The sequence below is a fragment of the Sinocyclocheilus anshuiensis genome, unplaced genomic scaffold (genome assembly GCF_001515605.1).
Source record: "Sinocyclocheilus anshuiensis isolate Anshui unplaced genomic scaffold, SAMN03320099.WGS_v1.1 scaffold143, whole genome shotgun sequence".
In the NCBI taxonomy this organism is placed as follows: Eukaryota; Metazoa; Chordata; class Actinopteri; order Cypriniformes; family Cyprinidae; genus Sinocyclocheilus; species Sinocyclocheilus anshuiensis.
The window spans coordinates 613,245-623,819 of record NW_015548197.1 but is presented as its reverse complement, the minus strand read 5'-3'; the positions used below and the strand labels follow the sequence as shown (position 1 = coordinate 623,819).

The 10,575-nt window shown below is 38.5% G+C and overlaps 1 pseudogene; it reads left to right on the top strand.

Moving 5' to 3' along the window:
- Positions 1-9,446, top strand: part of LOC107653196 (TELO2-interacting protein 1 homolog) — a 10,456-nt pseudogene extending 1,010 nt beyond the window's left edge.
- Positions 9,447-10,575: the final 1,129 nt, after the last annotated feature.

Sequence of the window (10,575 nt, the reverse complement as noted above, 5' to 3'; positions counted from 1 at the left end):
TCAGACTCTTGTCAATGTGTTTTGTCTGTTTGTATGTTTATTTGTTTTAAGATAGCATATGTATGCTAGTGAAAACAATCATCAGCAATATTATTTAAGGAGTTAGAAAAGGATCTGTATCTATTGTGAAATGCATTTGCTAGACTATATAATCAAAATGTAATTTAAATCAGATATTTAATACTAACTGATGCTGCTTAATGCTTTGATTAATTGCCAAAAGTTTTGTAAAATCAGTTAATATTGTTAGTTTTTTTTTTCTTTTTTTTTCCTGAAAATTAGGGCTGCACGATAAATCGCATGCGATATTTAATGCGCATCTTGTAAGTAAAGCCAGTTCTGTTGGTTTTGCGCAGCTTGTCAGTGAACAACGGCTCTGTGTAGTAAATGCTGCTCCATGTGAAAACACACACGTGATGGAGATTTACTGCTGGCTTTACTGACAAGATGCGCATTAAATATCGCATGCGATTTATCGTGCAGCCCTACTGAAAATCATATTTCAGAAAGTTAAATTGTTAAATCCCCACTGAACAATAATGAAACAATCTTCCTTCACAGATCTCATAGCTCCATACATGGATAATGGCTGAACATCAGATCGAAGACCCAAAGATTGCATTTGCATATCTCCGCCCATCCTGTGTCCTCCTGACCAAAGAACCTACGGCTGCTAACGTAGAAGCTCTTAGCGGTCATCTCCGCAGTGTGAGCGATGGAGCTCTTCAACAGCTCCAGAGCTATGTTCTGTTTCCCCTAAGATTTGTCCTCAAAACTCCTGGCTCCAAGCGGGAGGGACTTGTCCAGGCGGTGATGGAAGTCATGACGTATGTATTGAAGAACACTTGAGTTCAGAGTTGGGATTCTCTGCGGGATCTTTTCTCCGAGCTGTGCCTTTGTCTTTGTTCCCCAAAAGACCCTGGAAAGCCCGCCACGACCTCTGAGGAACTAAAGCTGGCCGTGCTCAGATGCCTGGACGCCCTCTTGCACGCTGCCTATGGTGACATTGCTTTTAAACTCTATGAGCCAGGCATGTTGCCCAGACTTGGAGCCGCTGTGTCGCTTCTTCTGGCACTCGCAGAGCATGAAAAAGCCAGAGGAGTTCAAATGGCTTCCCTGAAATGTCTCCTTTCTTTGTTTCAGCAGTGCAACTGCGAAGAGGAACACATTGAGCCAAGACAGGATGAGAGGTATCTGCTCGGACGTACCTTGGCCATGTTTTTACCTGGCATTTCCCGCTCGCTGAGTCTCGTGATCAGTGGAGACATAAGACAAGGCCATGCGGTTACAGTGAAGGCCATGAGGGTTTGGTACAAGGTAGTTGGTCTGGTAATGGCCGATGAGCAGCTTCAGCAAACAGACAATGATGTAGCAGCTGGTGATCTGGGGAGGGTTGAGGAGCTTGTTGTAAAGAGGACTCCATCCTGGTGCAAAGCCACATCCCAGCGCCTTGCCATGGTCTTACAGAAGATCATTTCTTGCACTTCTTCCCACCCGCACTGGAGAGTCAGGCTTGAGTTGGTCAATCTATCCCATTTCCTCCTTTCTCAGTGTAGCCAGTCTGTGGGTGAATGTGTCGGTCCTCTTCTGGAAGCATTGGTAGGTGCTGTCAACGATGAGGAACCTGAGGTTAAGCACAGGTGCAATGCAGCACTGGATGAGGTGGCACAAAAAGGTCAAACCAATGGTGGGCAGGACTTTACTGACATTCTATCCGAAAACCTCCACAGCTTGGCGTCATCCTTACCTAGACTCATGAGAACGTCTGACGACCAACACAAGCTCTTTGTTCTTAACGTGTTCCTTGGGTACCTCAAGATTCTGGGGCCCAAAGTGGATGTGGTACTAACTTCAGCAGTACATCTTGAGCGCATCTCCAGAGCATTGATGCAGGTGATGGAGCTAGACGTAACGGATGTGAAGATCATTGAGGAGAAGACTCTAACGTCTTCAACAAACCTGGGACCTGACATGCACCAAATCCCATCCCAGAGGAAATACTTCCTCTACTTCACAGATGACAAAATATTCTCAGCACTGCCGCATGTTGAAAGATGCTACGGAAACCTCTACCTTCTTGTAGACCGCTTCATGGAGCTGTACAAGGAGTCTTCGGTTTACAGAAAACAAGCTGCTTTGGTCCTTAACGAGGTCATTGTTGGTGCTGCAGGCATTGGCGTAGAGACGGACAGTTCTAGGATTGATTGTTCAGGAGCAAACCAGTCAAGAAGACTTGAAATCGTCAATCATGTCCATCATCGAGGAGTACATCAGTTTGAGTAACTGGCATCTCACTACAGTCTCAGAAGCCTTGGAAGGGAAACTTGAGTCTACAAACTCCTTGGTGTCCCAATAATCCAGAACGAAACTGTCTGCAGCTGCTTCCAGCATCCAAAACGCCAACGCTCCACCAACTCAACAGCAACATCTGGCAAATCTGTATCCAGTTGGATGGCATCGGAGGCTTCGCCCTGGCATTAGGCAGCGATTTCCATTTGCTTCTAATGACAATGCTATACCCTGTGCTGGAGAAGGCCGGAGATGCTTCTTGTCAGCCAAGCGGCTTTTAGCGCCATGTGTGACCTCTGCAAGGCTTGCGATTACAGTTCACCCAAGGAGCTGGTCATCGAGAACTCAGACTACCTTCTCAATGATGTTTCTCTAAACCTGGCCAGACCTAGCATTCACCCTCATGCTCCGCGAGTTCTTGCAGTCATGTTCACTCACTCAGATGCCAGTCTGCTGCCTCTAGTGGCCGATGTGGTGCAGGACGTATTAACGGCACTTGATCTCAGCTATGACCAGAGAGCGCCACAGTTCTGTAGTGTGCTGCACTCACTCATGAAAGCACTTGGTATGTCTTACTTTTCCTTAGTTTACTTAACTATTATTTCAAACAATGTTACTCTTAAGTATTAGTGGCTAAATGTGTTTTTAGAGTTTGAAAAAGCCAAACATGTTTTACCACAGTGAGATGGTTCCCCGCTTCTCTGGGACACCAGAAGACACCCAGCAAAGAGACCCAGAATAAAGAGTGTGTGAACTTGAGGCAGTTTCTCCTGGACTATAAGAAGCATAAGGAGCTTGCAGAAGGCATTGGAGTAGAGGAGGAAGATCCTAACAATCTAGGTTTGTGATTTTGATTCATTTATGTTTGGCCTAAATGGCCTAACCTTAGATTTTAAACTTAAACTTAAATGCTGTTGCCTTTCTAAGCAGTCAGACTTATGGTTTTTACCTGGCAGGTGATAAAACTAGTAAGGGACTTCAGCCACTTTAAAACTGAATCCGTAATGTTTACAAAATTGGAGTTTACTTGTGTACTTCATAAAATGTAATGCATTTTTTTAGACCTTCATTTCCCAGGATGCATTATCAGTGTTGCCTTTCCTTGAAATTTAGTTCAGTAAATTTCTATTCCTGTCATGAATGGGAGCCCATTCTTTAATTCTGAATGTTGCATGACCTTGATATCTAGAGACCAAAATACCTGGGAGTTGGGTTATTTTTGGGCTAGTAAGCTAATAAGCGAAAAACACTTTCCAAGAACAACCTGGCAACTGCAGAGCAATCACTCAGAACATCATAGCAACCATTGCATGGGTGACTACCATATTTTCTTCAGCAAATACTTGAGCATTACAGTTCCTGCTTGTAATTTAATTATTGCACAGCAGACGACAGTAACGATCCAGTGAGTTGCCGCAGCATAAAAGTAAAAAGTGTTGGAATTGTTATGTTAATTCTGCTGAAGGTTTCATCATAGCCGCAGACCTGTAATAGGGGTAGTGGGTTTCCCTGGAACAAGCTGCAGTAAGGGCTTTACACAAGGTAGAAGTAATAGAGCAGAATTATGATGGCACGAGCTCCGTTTTTGGCTCATCTTCAATCCTCCACATGCTGAGACTTTCAACTCAGTGCTCAGATTTCTGATCATTAAACCAACACCACACAGAGCCAAATTCCCAGAGCGATCCGTTATTATGGCTTTCCTACTGTCACACTGAAGGTTTGTAGCTGATTTGCAAGACACATTCAGCTGATGATCATGAGCATGCAGTCGAATGCACAGGAATGGCATGTAAAATGACCAGTTTGGTTTTTAAATTCTACTATCCACAGATGTTCCTCCACCAACTTCTGCTTCTGATGAAGACATGGATGGTCCTGCAGAGAAAAAGGAGCTTCCTCTTCATATCCAGATTGCAAAAGACATGATGGAGAGATGCATCCACCTGCTCTCTGACTCCAACCTGAGAATCCGACTCAAGGTTGTAAAATCTCTTCTGTTGATGTATTATAGCTTTGACATCGCTGCAGGCCTGTTTCCTTTGAGAAGAGCACATCTAAAGTCAAACATGCATGTGCATTTTTAGGTGTTGGACATCTTGGAGTTGTGTGTGTGTGTTTTATGTGAGCGAGAGGACGAGCTGCTTCCCATGGTGCACCGGTGCTGGCCTGCTCTCCTCCACCGTCTCACCAACGATGACCCTCTTGCTGTACCGCGAGCATTCAAGGTGAGACAGTGTCCTAGTAACCACTCGGAACACCCTAGCAACCAGATAGCAGCATGCAAAAACACACCTAGCAACTACGACCATCCACAATTTAAAAAAATTGTTTTAAAAGGCCATGAAAATTAATAAAGCATTCAATGTCATGGGCATTTCTATAGTATTAACGCAATATTGTAGTTTAATGATTTGCATTAGGAAATCATTTATGTATCATTTATCTAGTAATTTAAAACAATCATTTAATTAACATTAAATTGGCTTGACACTGTTTTTTCAGTGAAGCGAAGCTTGCTAACTATAGTGATGCCCAAATTATGAATGAATTGTTCTTTTGAGTCGATTTTTACCAATGAATTGGTCAAAGCACAAATTCTTCTGAAGGATTCATTAGTGAATCAGTCTGAAAGTAGTTTGCTATTATTGCGTTAACTGTGATCAATCATTTCTATTTCAAATAAATGCTGTTTTGAACTTTCTATTAATCAGCGAATCCTGAAAAATAAAATGTATCACCGTTTCCACAAAAATATTGGGCAGCACAACTGTTTTCAACACTGATAATAATCAGAAATGTTTCTCGAGCAGCAAATCAGCATATTAGAATGATTTCTGAAGATCACGTGACACTGAAGACTGGAGTAATGATGCTGAAAATACAGATTTGATCACAGGAATAAATTACATTTTAAAATATATTCAAATAGAAATCAGTTATTTAAAATTGTAATATATTTTACAATATTACCGTTTTTATTGTATTTTTGGTCAGATAAATGCAGCCTTGGTAAGCAAAACAGACTCTTTAAAAATATTTTAAAAATCTTACCGACCCCAAACTTTAGAATGGTGTATAGTGTATATTAGTTGGAATACAATTCTAGATCCAGTAGATCATCAAGTTGCTCTGTTTTTCTTTATGGATCTCACTGTCCAGGTGTTGTGTGTTCTGGGCGAGTCGTGTGGTGATTTCCTGAGGACACGCGTGTCTAAGGAGGTTCTGCCCCGTCTCACCTCGTCTCTGATGAAGCAGGCGGAGGTCAGCGCTCGCTCCGGACCCGTCTACACACACACACTGGCTTACAAACTCCAGCTCGCTGTGCTGCAGGGTCTCGGACCTCTGTGTGTGACACTGGACCTGAGTAAGTCTCGACATCAAGTCAGTCAAATCAAATAGTATTTAATAATCAGTTATTAATGAAAAATCAATGAAAGTCAATAAGTGGTTTTATATTTTTTTAAGCCAATTTATTGTTTAATATATTGTGTAAAAAAATGAAAATGTGCTAAACAAAAACATAACATTAACTTAAAAGCTAAGGTTCAGCTAATTGTTCCATTGTCCCTCACACATTAAAATATATTGTCGAATTAAAATTATAATGATTATTTTAATGAATGTGCAGAGTCAGCATTATAACACATGACACTATACGTTATTATAGCTTAAAATGCAACACTAAATCCTGATATTCTTGTAGTATAATCTGCCTAAAAACATAAAATGCATCTACTTTACATAATGTGCTGAGGGAAACACAATATTCAGCTAAAAATAATGTAAGACATTAATGTAGGACCTTATTTTAGGATTTGAACCATTTTTGCTTGTAAAAGTGGGCTTGATATTTTACTTTAAAAGCATTTTTCATTGCCTGCATAACCTTAGGGGACATTATTTTAATTTTTTAGTCCTTATTAAAGTTTTTGTTAATATTTTGAAATATATACATATATATATATATATATTGTTTTCACTGTAATATTAGTTTTAGTCATTTTGTTTAGCATTTTTTGTAAATTTTATAACAGTTTTTGTTTTTAAAAATATCGATATATATTTTATTTATTACTTTTAGTTTATTTAATTGTAGTTATTTTAGTACTACATGAAAACGATGAGAAACGATGTCTTGACTACCAGCAGAAATAAAATGTTAAAATGTTATATTTTATTTCTCTAAGCGTTTATTTTAAGTAAAGAATTTTTATGGTTTTATTTTTAGCTACCTATAATAACCCTGAATGGTATTTAAAAAAATTATTTCAATGCTTTTGCATTCGGTTACAAAAACTTTGTGCCTTCTTGAGAAACGTTGCGTATAATGTTTGTGAGCGAATGCAAAACTGGTGATGGAAATGATATGAGATAGAAGGAAAAACTATCTTTCAGTGTTTTTGAGAGAAAACTAAATGTTTGTAAGCGAATGCACGGTTACTTTGGGGAACGCAAAATACACATTCTGTGTTGTCTAACAACATTTGTGAGCACAATCACCTCTAGATGGCAGACTCGCATCAGTCTCGCATCACAGCTGCAGCAAACGTCAAAGTCAGTCTCACCGTAAGCGATGAAGACGTGTTCCTGTTGATGTCACATCACAGCTTCAGCTGTAAACCCCGGAGCTTTGCTCAGACACACACCATCCTGTGCTGCTCTGTTCATTCCTCTGGAGCAGCTCCGAGGGGTTTTTTACTCTTTCGTATCAGTTGTTTTCGTTTTTCTCACCCTCTGTGGGTTTTCTGACGGAATCCAGATGGTTTGCAAAAGGGGTGAAGCGGAAAAACCTCACATGCTGCATTCATCTCATGCATTCAGGCTCAGTGCATGCAAATAATATTGACTATTGGCTGATAATATTTCATTTTCAATATTAGCCTCAAGTCTAGCGACATCTGGCAACCGTGTGTCACAAACCAAACCATGAGAAATTTGAAGCCAGTGGTTTGTGTGATTTGTCGTTTGATTGAGCCGCCATGTGGAGAAGATTCATCCAGAGAAAACCGTTTGTGAGAGGAGGGAAATACTGAATACTGATAGAGTTTCCATGGTTATGAGAGACAGACATGAGAGGTCATGCTGTTTATTTCCCAGCTGGCTCTAGTGCTCGCTCTCTCTCTCTCTCTCTCTCTCTCTCACATCATTTCCCCTCTTTATTATTCTCCATCCATCCTTCATTTCTCTCTGTGTCTGGCCTCGCCGTCCCTCTTCATTCACCTCCATTTTTCTAGAGTAATGAGGCTCTACATCAGGCTGCTTAATTAATTAATTAGGATAATGCTGCCGTGGAGACTATTAGAATATATTAGAACACCTGTGGCCATCATGACGCAGGCGTTCACTGTTTGCATTTCTGCTGTGAATTTTAAGTCAACAGCAGTGAATTCACTGGAGAAATACATTCAGGTTTGTGGGGATAGAGAATTAGGACAAATCTGTAATAGTGTACAGGGTCTCAAAAAAAATGTATTTGCTTTTTCACTATTCAGTGTCTGTTTTAATATTTACAGCTGATTTTCCTTCAGTTTCTGCTAGTTGTGTTTGAGGACGCTGTGAATTTTAAGTCAACAGCAGTGAATTCACTGGAGAAATACATTCAGGTTTGTGGGGATAGAGAATTATGACAAATCTGTAATAGTGTACAGGGTCTCAAAAAAAAAAATGTATCTGCTTTTTCACTATTCAGTGTCTGTTTTAATATTTACAGCTGATTTTCCTTCAGTTTTCATATGCTAGTTGTGTTTGAGGACGAGTCTTTATTCTGAATGTGTGTTTGCAGTGGAGGCGGATCTGGATCGGGTGATTGACAGCTGTCTTCAGTACCTTAGCTGCCGACAGCCAATCAAACTCCAGGAGGCGTGTCTCAGGTAAAGCCCCACCCATCCCGAAACTGAAATGGAATATTTCTTAATTAAATTGAATTTTTCCTTTATCAAAGTGTATTAAAAAAATTCCCCAGCATTATTATTCTTTTATAAAAGTGATTCATTTTGCATTATTTGTTTATAGTTTCAGTAACTTGCACAGACCAATATCAAAACTTTATTATTGTTATTGTAGATTCATTCATATTTGGCCATATTGAGATTAGACCAATAGAAAGAGAGAGAAAGAGATCTGACCAATGTATGCCAGGCTGTTTAATCAATTTGCCTATTCATATATGATTGACAAGCATTGACAAAAAATATTAAATCATTTTTTATTTACATATGATGTAATTTATAATATATGCAATTAATAATATTGCAATATTGTATATTAATATTAACATTTATAGAATACAAATTTATAAAAGATATAATTATTAATAAAATATTATATAATATAATATATAATTAATAATGAAATGTATGTAATTAATAATAAAAATTAATAAAAATAAAATAAATTGTGTTGTGTATATATATAAAAAATATTATCCAAATGAAAAATATATTTTCAGTACTGGTCATTTCAGAATAGGCAAACTGATTAGGCAGCCTGACAGAAATATTATTTTGTGTATATAATGTTTTATATTAAATATATATATTTTTAATATTTTACACACACATATACATATACATAATTCATCAGCCACAACAAACCCCCTCTTTAGATGTCGGAATTGACCGTCAAATCAAAGTTTTGTTATCCTGCTCTCTAGATATCTGTCAATCATTAGAATGCAAATGACCATAATTATATTGCAAACTGACCGTGCTCTAGTTGACTTTATGTGCTGCTGTAAGTAGACAGTCCCATATCCTGCTGTAATAGTATGAATGACACTAATAGTTGTCTGTATTATCATGTTTTGTTCTCTGCAGTGTGTTCCGCTCGCTGATGGATCTGGACTGTGATCTGTGCTGGTTCAGTCTGAATGAGCTGTGCTGTCCCGTCGCGTACGAGCCGCCTCATCCTCATCTGCTGCCTGTGACGCTGACTGGATCAGACAAGCCCAGAAACCAGTTCACACACAACGTCCTCACATTACTGCAGCAAGAGGATGCCACATAACAGGGTTTCATACATCAGAACGCTAGGTTTAAGACGACGAATGTTTATAGGATTCTTCTGATCTACACGTTTGACTGGAAGAACTTTTGGAAAAGGCTGAAAAATGCAGATAGTTATAGTTTGAGATGAGTTTGTTCCTTACAAAAAATACAAATTACCATGTAAATGATGTTTTCTGCCAAAATAACATTTATTATAGTTATTGTTACTTCTCTAAAATAAAATAAAAAAAGAATAATAATCATATAATTTTTTTTTTTTTTTTTTGGTTGACATCTGTGGCTAATATCAAATAATTCAGTTTTACTGTAGAAATTACGTGGCATTCTGGCAGAAAGCAATGAGTACCATAGTAGAGCTTTGTATGTGTTATGCCTGTTTGTACAATACAGTAAATGTTATTTTACATTATATGCCGTTTATTATTTTTAATAAAATAAATTAATTTCTGAATATTTTCCATAAAGTTTGTTTAACCATTCTGATAAACATAATTATTATATTTGTACATCCTTTAAGCTGTAGAGCTGAATCCAGTAGGTTTTTTTCATTTCATTTTATTTTGAAATAGATTTTGAAATTTATGAATTTAAGTAGGCCTATTTTTAAGTTGCATACTTGAGTGTTTGATGTTTTTGTAAATATATTTTTAATTTGAACTATTTGTTGATAGAATAATTTTGTTTTTTTTGCTGATTAAAATAGTATTATTATATAAATTAATTAATTATTAATTTTTAGATTCATCATTTGTAAACAAAATTATTAGTGCTAATTTTAATGTACACTTAGTTATTAATTAATGAAATTCTTGGGCCCTCATAAAATCCAGCAGGTTCTGGTCTAGTTGTGTGCTGTTGGTCCGGATCCTCCATTCAGTCTCGTTTGGTCGCGGCTTCTTCTGTGACAGTCTAATAAATGTGCCGCCTGGGAGAGCCGCATTAAAGCTGCCTCATATGCTTTGTGTTAGCCTGCTGCCGTGTTATCTGCACTGTACTTTGCTATTTATCCTGCTGCCAGGGCTGACAGAGGCGCTATTATTCACCGGGCCCCAGCGCCGGGGCGACCGGCTAACGCGCGGCATACGGGGCTAATTCAATTTCCCCTCGGCCGCTTCTGATAAGTGCAGAAGCATCATTATAAAGTCAAACCGCTTGACATGCGCTTTGTTTGAGGGATTCACCGGAAAGCAAATTGAAGTGACGAAATAATGAAGAATTGAGGTGATTTTTGAGGTTAAAGGTGGGGTAAGCGATTTTTCAAAAACGCTTTAGAAAA